This window comes from Schistocerca piceifrons, chromosome 3, assembly GCF_021461385.2.
Source record: "Schistocerca piceifrons isolate TAMUIC-IGC-003096 chromosome 3, iqSchPice1.1, whole genome shotgun sequence".
In the NCBI taxonomy this organism is placed as follows: Eukaryota; Metazoa; Arthropoda; class Insecta; order Orthoptera; family Acrididae; genus Schistocerca; species Schistocerca piceifrons.
Genome location: NC_060140.1, coordinates 926,607,462 through 926,617,198, shown reverse-complemented (window position 1 = coordinate 926,617,198; position 9,737 = coordinate 926,607,462).

Sequence of the window (9,737 nt, the reverse complement as noted above, 5' to 3'; positions counted from 1 at the left end):
AGGTCGGATTGTAGCCTATCGCGATTGCGGTTTATCGTATCGCGACATTGCTGCTCGCGTTGGTCGGGATCCAATGACTGTTAGCAGAATATAGAATCGGTAGGTTCAGGAGGGTAATACGGAACGCCTTGCTGGATCCCAACGGCCTTGTATCACTAGTAGTCGAGATTACAGACATCTTATCCGCATGGCTGTAACGGATCGTGCAGCCACGTCTCGATCCCTGACTCAACAGATGGGGACGTTTGCGAGACAACAACCATCTGCACGAACAGTTCGACGACGTTTGCAGCAGCATGGACTATCGGCTCGAAAACCATGTCTGCGGTTACCCTTGCCGCTGCATCACAGACAGGAGCGCCTGCGATGGTCTACTCTACGACGAACCTGGGTGCACGTAATTTTTTCGGATGAATCCAGGTTCTGTTTACAGCATCATTATGGTCGCATCCGTGTCTGGCGACATCGCGGTGAACGCACATTAGGAGCGTGTATTCGTCATCGAGATACGGGCGTATCACCTGGCGTGGTGGTATGGGATGCCATTGGTTACACGTCTCAGTCACCTCTTGTTCGCATTGACTTTGAACAGCGGACGTTACATTTCAGATTTGTTATGACCCGTGGCTGTACCCTTGATTCGATCCCTTGCGAAACCCTATATTTTAGCAGGATAATGCACGACCGCATGTTGCAGCTCCTGTACAGGCCTTTCTGGATACAGAAAACGTTCGACTGCTGCCCTGGCCAGCACATTCTCCAGATCTCTCACCAATTGACAACGTCTGGTCAATGGTGGCCGAGCAACTGGCTCGTCAAAATACGCCAGTCACTACTCTTGATGAACTGTGGTATTGTGTTGAAGCTGCATGGGCAGCTGTACCTGTACACGCCATCCAAGCTCTGTTCGACTCAATGCCCAGACGTATGAAGGCCGTTATTCCGGCCAGAGGTGGTTGTTGTGGGTACTGATTTCTCAGGATCTGCGCACCCAAATTGCGTGAAAATGTAATCACGTGTCAGTTCTAGTATATTCGTCTAATGAATACCCGTTTATCATCTGCATTTGTTCTTGGTGTAGCAATTTTAATGGTCATTAGTGTATATGCTATACTTTTTCTCCCGATATACACTACCGCTCATTAATTTCAACACACCCAATAAATGACATCTAGTTCGCTGTACATAAGGGTAAGGTTGAGGAAGCAAAGGAATAGTACAATAGTTGTACACATGTCATGATTTTTGTTTGTGGTCATCGAGATACAATAGTATCCAACAAACGATTTTGTGTACAAAAACGTTGTGTATCTATCTGACATATTTGTTTACCTATTTGCCGACAGACGCCGCATTTGGTGCACCTGTGCTGTTCCCTGTAGTGATGTGATGTCCGCAGCGAACGGCAACCATTGCTACGATACCTAACATATGGTTCATACCCGTCAGTTCCTTCGTGACTTTGCAGTGTTCACATCGCTAGTATGGTTCCACGAGTGGAGACATCCATACAAAAACGTGCTGTAATTGTAGCACTCAGCCAGGCAGGTTTATCTATTCGCAAGTTGCGAAACAGTCAATGTGTCTATAGGAGGAGTGCAATACACGCTTCACCGCCAGAAGACAACAGGTAGCAATAAGGACATACCACGACCAGGACGAGCTCGTAAACAATTAAAAGTGATGTTAAATATATCAGAATTACCAGTAAGAGAAATAGATTCAAAACAGTACCTCAAATTCGTGCAGAACTGGTAGAAATGAACACGACAACAATATCTGTTGCAACAGTAAGAAGGAGACTGACTGAATCTGGCTTGAAAGGATATGTCACAGTAAGGGAACCCCTTCTAAGGCCCATAAATAAACAGAAGAGATTTTAATCGTGATTAGACATCGGAAGAGTGGACGAAGGTGTTACTCACCGATTAATCGATGTTCGAGATTTTTGGAACCAGAAGGAGAATATTGGTTCCTGCTTTCATGCCTTATGACCGACCCCAATTGAACAGCTCTGTCAGGAGGGTCAATATGGGGCTAAATCAGCTGCTTCGGCCGGTTACTTTGTCAGGCATAGGTTTGATTCCTGTTGATGGTATTGGTAGGTAAGACTTCACAAGACATGGCCTGCATCTCAGTAGGAAAGGGAAGGGTAAATTGGCTGGGATGATAGCAAAATCTTTAAAGGGGGGAGGGGGCACTGAAACCCATTGGAGTACTTTTTTAGGCTAAGATCAGTGTCCAATCATCCTACATTGATTGACATTAAGCTTAATGAAAAGTTTAGACAGGCAGGTACTAGAGGTGTGAAAATATCACAAGATTCTCATAACATTTCAGTGAAAAATAACGTCAATATATTGCATCAGAATATCACGGGATTAAAAAACAAAGTAAATGAGCTTCTTGTTTGTTAGAAGATTTAGAAACTGAGGGTGGAATAGATGTACTATGCCTGTCTGAACATCATATAGTCGCTGGTATGGAATTGATAAATGAAGAGGAATATAAGCTTTCAGCTCATGTAAGTAGAGACACTATATGTTAAAGTCAGTCATAGTTTGAAAAATGTGGGAACTAAAAAATTTTGTGTAGAGCGATATATAGAAGCATGTGCATGTGAGCTTAAACTAAATAATGGCACATTTATAACTGTAGCCATTTATAGGTCTCTATTGGGATATTTTCTACTATTTACGAAAAACTTAGATTCTTTGTTGTGCTACCTGTCAGACAAAGGAAAGCAAATTATTGTATGTGGGGATTTCAACATAGATTTTCTGAAACAGTCCGATAGAAAACTTGACCTTGAAGTATTACTTGGTTCTTTCTATTTGACATCAGTTATTGATTTTCCTTCTTGAGTGGTACAGGAAAGCAGCACACTGATAGCTAACGTTTTCATAGACCAAGATAAATTTCATCAAATAAAAACTTTTCCTGTTAAGAATGGTCTGTCTGATCATGATGCACAACTAGTTACAGTATAAGATATAGCTCCCTATAGTAATGCAAAACAGTCCTGCAAAATAGTGCATTCCATTAACGATTTAACAATTTAAAAATTTAGGGAAATCTTGCAACAGTTAGATGGGGATGTAAGAAACCATGTAAAAAGCCTTGGCTTAGTAAAGGGATAAAAATATGTTGTAAACAGAAAAGGGAAATGTATCTTATAGCTAAGAGGAGTAATGATCCCAAAACAGTGAAACATTATAAAAACTTTGCACTGTATTAAGAAAAGTTATTAAAAATTCCAGAAGTATGTACATTATGTCTGAGATTAGCACATCTAATAATAAAATTTAAACAATTTGGAATATTGTGAAAAGGGAAACAGGGCAACTGAGAGCACGGGAAGACTGTGTTTCTCTCAAACACAATGGTAAGTTTGTTAACAAGAAGTCAGAAGTATAAAACTATTTAATAATCATTTTTTAAGTGTTGTAGAAAAAATAGTATCCAGCTATTCCTTAGAAAATGCAAGGCAGTATATGAAAGAGGCAGTACCCATGCAATTTGATAAAATTGAAATTCAACCAACCTCTCCTACTGAAATTAGGAAAACAATAAATTCACTCAAAAGTGAAAGCTCATATTGAATTGATTTCCAACAGAGTATGATTCTTAGCCACATATGTAGTAGCTCACTGGAACAGGGAATTTTTCCAGATAGACTGAAATATGCTATTGTTAAACCATTGCGTAAAAAATGGGGTAGATCTGATGCTAACAACTACCGCTCAATCTCACTTCTGAAAGCTTTATCCAAAATTCTAGAAAAAGTAGCATCACATATTTGTAAAAATGATGTACTAACAAAATGTCAGTTTGGTTTTCAGAAAGTCTTTTCAACAGAAAATGCTGTATATGCTTTCACTGATCAAATATTAAATGCATTGCATAACCGAACATCACCCATTGGGATAATTTGTGATCTAAGGCTTTTGAATCTGTGTGTCATGAAATTCTTCTATATAAGCTTAATTATTGTGGTATGAGTGGGACATTGCACAAATTGTTTAATTCATATTTAACTGGAAGACTGAAGAAGGTTGAAATTAACAGTACAGATAGTCTGCAAAAACCAGCAGAGTCCTCTAACTGGGGAGGTATCAAGAATGGTGTCCCACAGGGTTCAGTCTTGGGTCCCTTATTGTTCTTAATATATGTTCACGAGTTGCCACTCTATATTCATGAAGATGCAGAGTTAGTTCTTTTTGTTGATGATACAAGTATAGTAATCACACCCAAGAAGCAAGAATCAGCTGAGGAAATTGCAAATAATGTCTTTCAGAAAATCATTAAGTGGTTCTCTGCAAATGGACTGTCACTAAATTTTGAGAAAAGATAGTTTATACAATTCCGTGCAGTAAATGGTATAAACCATTGATAAATATAGACTACGAACGGAATACTCAAAATTTCTGGGTTGTTGCATTGATGAGAAACTGAATTGGAAGAAACACATCGACGATCTGCTGAAACGGTTAGGTTCAGCTACTTATTCTATTAGGGTTATGGCAAATTTTGGTGATAAACATATCAGTAAGTTAGTCTACTACGCATATTTTCATTCACTGCTTTCAAATGGCATCATATTTTGGGGGAATTCGTCACTACGAGAGAAAGTACTCATTGCAAAAAACCGTGTAATCAGAATAATAGCTGGAGCCCACCCAAGATCACCTTGCAGACATCTATTGAAGGAACTCGGGGTATTCACAGGTCCTTCGCAATACATATATTCACTTATGAAATTTGTCATTAATAACCCTTCCCAATTCAAAAATAACAGCAAAGTGCATAGTTACAACACTAGAAGAAAGGATGACATTGACTACTCTAGATTAAATCTCACTTTGGCACAGAAAGGGGCGTATTATGCTGCCAAAAAGAGTTTTGGTCATTTGCCAAATAGTATTAAAAGTCTGACAGTTAGGCAACCAACATTTAAAAGCAAATTAAAAGAATTTCTGCATGACAACTCCTTCAACACAATAGATGAATTCGTAGATATGGAGTAGTAACTGTAAAAAAATTAATTAATTATTTTGTGTAAAGAAAACTTATGTTAAAGTGACATGTTCCACATCATTGCGAAATGTCGTATTCATGATCTGTGGAACAGGGATTAATGTAATGTTATGTATTTGTAATGTATTTGTAGCCCAACAGTGTGTTGTACCTACAGTTAAACATGGTGGAAGTTCTATTGTAACCTCCCCACAAAATAATTCACCGCAACCTCTCAACAGAAAATATTAACATAAATAATATTCACGTTTAGTGTAACCTCAAAACAGAAAAATTCCTAAACCTCTCAACAGTAAAAAATTATATTATGTCGTTCACATTCAGTGTAACGTCCCAACAAAAAAAAATAATTCAGTAACCTGGTGATAATACAATGTAACTAACCTCTCAATTAAATTGTCATTCACTTATAACTTTTCAATAATTGACTGTGAACTTAACCTGGTAAATTTTGGACGTCAGCAGTACTGCGTCATGGCCCTGAAAGATCATTCTGAATAAAAAAGAGAAAAATTGTTACCTCAATGAAGTCGCCGGATAACACATATATATCTGCTCTTAAAATAATGATTTCTGGCACAGCCCTGTGAAATGCTGGCTGGTAGATTTGTCATTTATGAAAGGAAGCAACTAATTTTTCTTTTGCAACAATCGGGATGATCATGGATGGGAGAAATTAGTAAATTCTTTAAATTGAAATCAATGGTTGTTAAAAGTTACTTTTTATGAGAAAGATTATTATTACTAGATTTTTAAAACATTTACATGGGACTTGAGATGACATTACTACATATGCGTGAGGCTGCTTTTTACCTTATACAATAACACTCAGGCTCTGGCATCGCTGCACCGCGACCGGCCCGGCCAACACGATACACCAGACCAGACCAGAGCAGACTGCAGACTGCAGACTAGCAACAACTTACTGCTACAGCTTCACAGTTCGTAGTGCAGTCAACACTGCTCTCTGGTCAGAGATTCTCTTATCCCTTGCATATCGCAGGCAGCGCATGAGCAATACATCGAAATTACATCTGCTCAGACCTCTTGCATAACCCTCCACTGGGGGGGCAAAAATTTGGCAGCGATGGTGAGTCAATTGGACTTGCCATGAGCAACAAATTTTTCTATAATCTACTTAATTAACTAAGTCTACAGTTACAGAGTATATACATATATATATATATATATATATATATATATATATATATATATAAGTGCAGAACATGAAATGAAATAGAGTGCACATGCACTGAGTACAGAACATATCAAGAAATGACAAAATGTATACACAATGAGCACAAAACATATTAACAAATGACATAAAGTGCACATGCACTGTATATATTTTTAACCATTTTACAAGAACTAGGATAGGAAAGGGAAGGATTGCATCATGGTTGTAGCACAGTAGGTTGCGTGTAGTGGCACTGAAAGTCCATATCTTTCTACAGAAACACAACACCATGTGAGACAATCTGAAGTTCTCTTCCCTGAAGTATTAATCAGTGTAGCCAAGACACTGAAATGTCGTATTAATATTCAATGTTATCATTTTGGTAGTACATTAGGTACACCGAACAATGGGATCATAATAACATCTCCATCGTTCAAGGTGATGGACAGCATGATGTGTCAACACCACATTCTTGTAGAATCCATACTTTTTCAACAACATAGAATTAGTGCAAAAACCAAATATAGTGCTCCATGATCATGAGGATAGACAGGAAAAACGGATATTGCAGTAATTTCTGGTAATTAGGTCAGAAGGTGAAGGATATTAAGTCTTATGCTAGTCATCATTGAGAATTACACTAGTCTATCAACCGATTTGAGTAATTGTTGGCACTCATTGCCTAGTTACTGAATATTTCTGTACTATGTATGGAGTATTACAGAACATTATTCATAAGTCATCTGATGACAGTAAATATTGGCACTCATTGGCCAGTTACAAACCATTTTTTATGCAATATTCAGAAGTGATCATTCAAAACAAGAGTTAATTAATGGCATGGAATTTACATAATTCATATAATTATAGTAATCATTGGCATTCATTGGCCAGTTACAAACCATTTTTATGCATAATTCAGAAGTCATGATTCAAAACAGGAGCTAATGAGTGTAGCATCAAGCTACTGGTATTCATATATGATATCATGTGAGTGACTTAAAACAAATTTAAAATATAAGAAACAGTGGCATTCATTGGCCAGTTACAAACCATATAGCAAGTATTGAATATTACAAAACATTTTTCATCTTTCAACTGACATACGAACATATTATTGGCACTCATTGCCCAGTTACAAAGTATTCATATCGTTTTATAAAACATTATTCAGTATTATTCAGAAGTCATCATTTAAGTGTCATAACAAAAATATTATTTACAGAAATTATTGGTATAGCATTTATGCATTATTACAAAACATCATTCAGTATACACTCATAACTCATCATTCAAGTGACATAGGACATATTTAAAATGCAACACGCAGTAACTATTACTCAAGGTCTGTGGTTAGAAAACATCATTCAGTATTACTCAGAACTCATCATTCAAGTGACATAACAAAAATATTATTTACAGAAATTATTGGTATAGCATTTATGCATTATTACAAAACATCATTCAGTATACACTCAGAACTCATCATTCAAGTGACATAGGACATATTTAAAATGTAACACACTGTAACTATTACTCAAGATCTGTAGTCCAATAATACATAGATATAATGGATTCAATACATCTGAGAAATTTGCATTATATTTAGAACTAGAAATATCTCTTAAACTAGTAGCATTATTTGGTTGTATACTGGTAATAGCTGGGGTCATTCGTCATGAGTCAGCTGTAGCAAGGTTATGAAACAAATAGAGTATATGTGATCACACTCATGAATGACACACACATATGGGTAAAAAAATGCAAGTACTAGAACAGGTTTAATGACTGACTGCTTATAGCACATTAATTTCATGAATAGCTTCTCCTAGAAAAAATACAAAATGGATTATTGACCTGAAAGAAGAAACGCATATTATGCTGAAAAGTAGTGAACTTCGAATTAACAGGTAATGAAACGTGTACTCAATATGTATGTACTCTAGCTGTCCTTTCCAAAACATTCAGTCATTATACCATGTGACATAAGACATACTGTCAAAACCAACTAACAAATACTTAAATAACTACATAGCGTTTCTTAACTAACAGTAAATATATAAACTTCATCATGATCCACATCTGCAAAGACAAATTTCATTATTCATATTACCATAACTTCATTACTATCATCACCTGCAAAGAAAAACTTCATTATTCATATTAGTATATTCTTCATATAATTATTCATCATCATTTATTATCATCTGCAAACAAGACACTTCATTATTCGTTATTCATATTACCATTTACTTCATACAACTATTCATAGTATAGAGTTTCTTATTTCTAGCATATTTCATCACTAAAACTAAGATGTGTAGTTCTGTCTGACAGCCTGCATCAATCGCCTCGTATTCTGAAAGAAAAATAATTAGTTAAGACTGCTATCATACGATGTGTATAGTACATTCTTGTTAATGCTTGTTAATTCTGGTCCATGTGCTCTTCATCACAAGGTATTGCATTTTCTTTCGTTCATTCCGAAGGTGAAATTCCCATTTCATAGTAATCCACTGTGGTTTGTATAAGTTATTTCTTTTACATGTTATTGCTTTCTGAAGATGATGAATAAGGATTAATATCTTGCATTTACATCATATACTCATTAAATAAAAACTTGTTTCTAGTGACATAATTAAGCATACAGCATAGCATGACAGAAAACGTATAGTCAAAAACATAGACAGTTTTCAAGTGCAAAAAAAAAAAAAAATGTAACACAGAGTATCATAAAGTAGTAGCAAAAAATATGTAAAGTAGTCAAGATATTGAGATATCATAAGGAAAAATGTCAAAGTCAACTGGTGTTTGTTACATCTTAAACATTTCATAGTGCATACAGACAAAACAGGAAAACAATCACACATACACGAAAAATGGAAAATGTGCATGGTGTGATATATAACGACAAGAAAAGCGACCTGCTAACCTTACCTTGCCGGGCACTTGCCAAGAAAAAATATGACAATCATCAGTAAGTAATCACATAGATAGAATTGCATAATTGGTCATAAAATATGTAAGTTTATCTGGAAAAATGTGCACGGTCTGATGTGTAACGACAAGAAAAGCGGCCTGCTAACCTTACCTTGCCAGGCACTTGCCAAGAAAAAATATGATAATCATCAGTAAGTGTTCATATAAATATAATTGCATAAGTGGTCATATAAAAATCAGGAAATGGCATTACAGTGTGATAAATCGTAAAGTATGTTCATTCAATAAAGGGTTTAATATTGGAGACATGGTGATTGCCCTTGCTTTTTCTGGTTCTCAAAGTTTCGACGTGTACTACATTGGGGTGGGGAATGCTGCGAATTCGATATGGACCTGCGTATAGAAGCTCAAATTTACTACATCTACTCTTTCTTCTGTTGGATAAACAATGTGTGCGTACTAATATCTTCTGTCCAATGTTAAAGTCATGGCGTGTACAAACCTGCTTTTGCTGTCTTCTTCGGCGCTCTGCGGCACGTTTGATGTTGTTGAGTGCAATGTCAATTATTTCATGCTGTCGTAG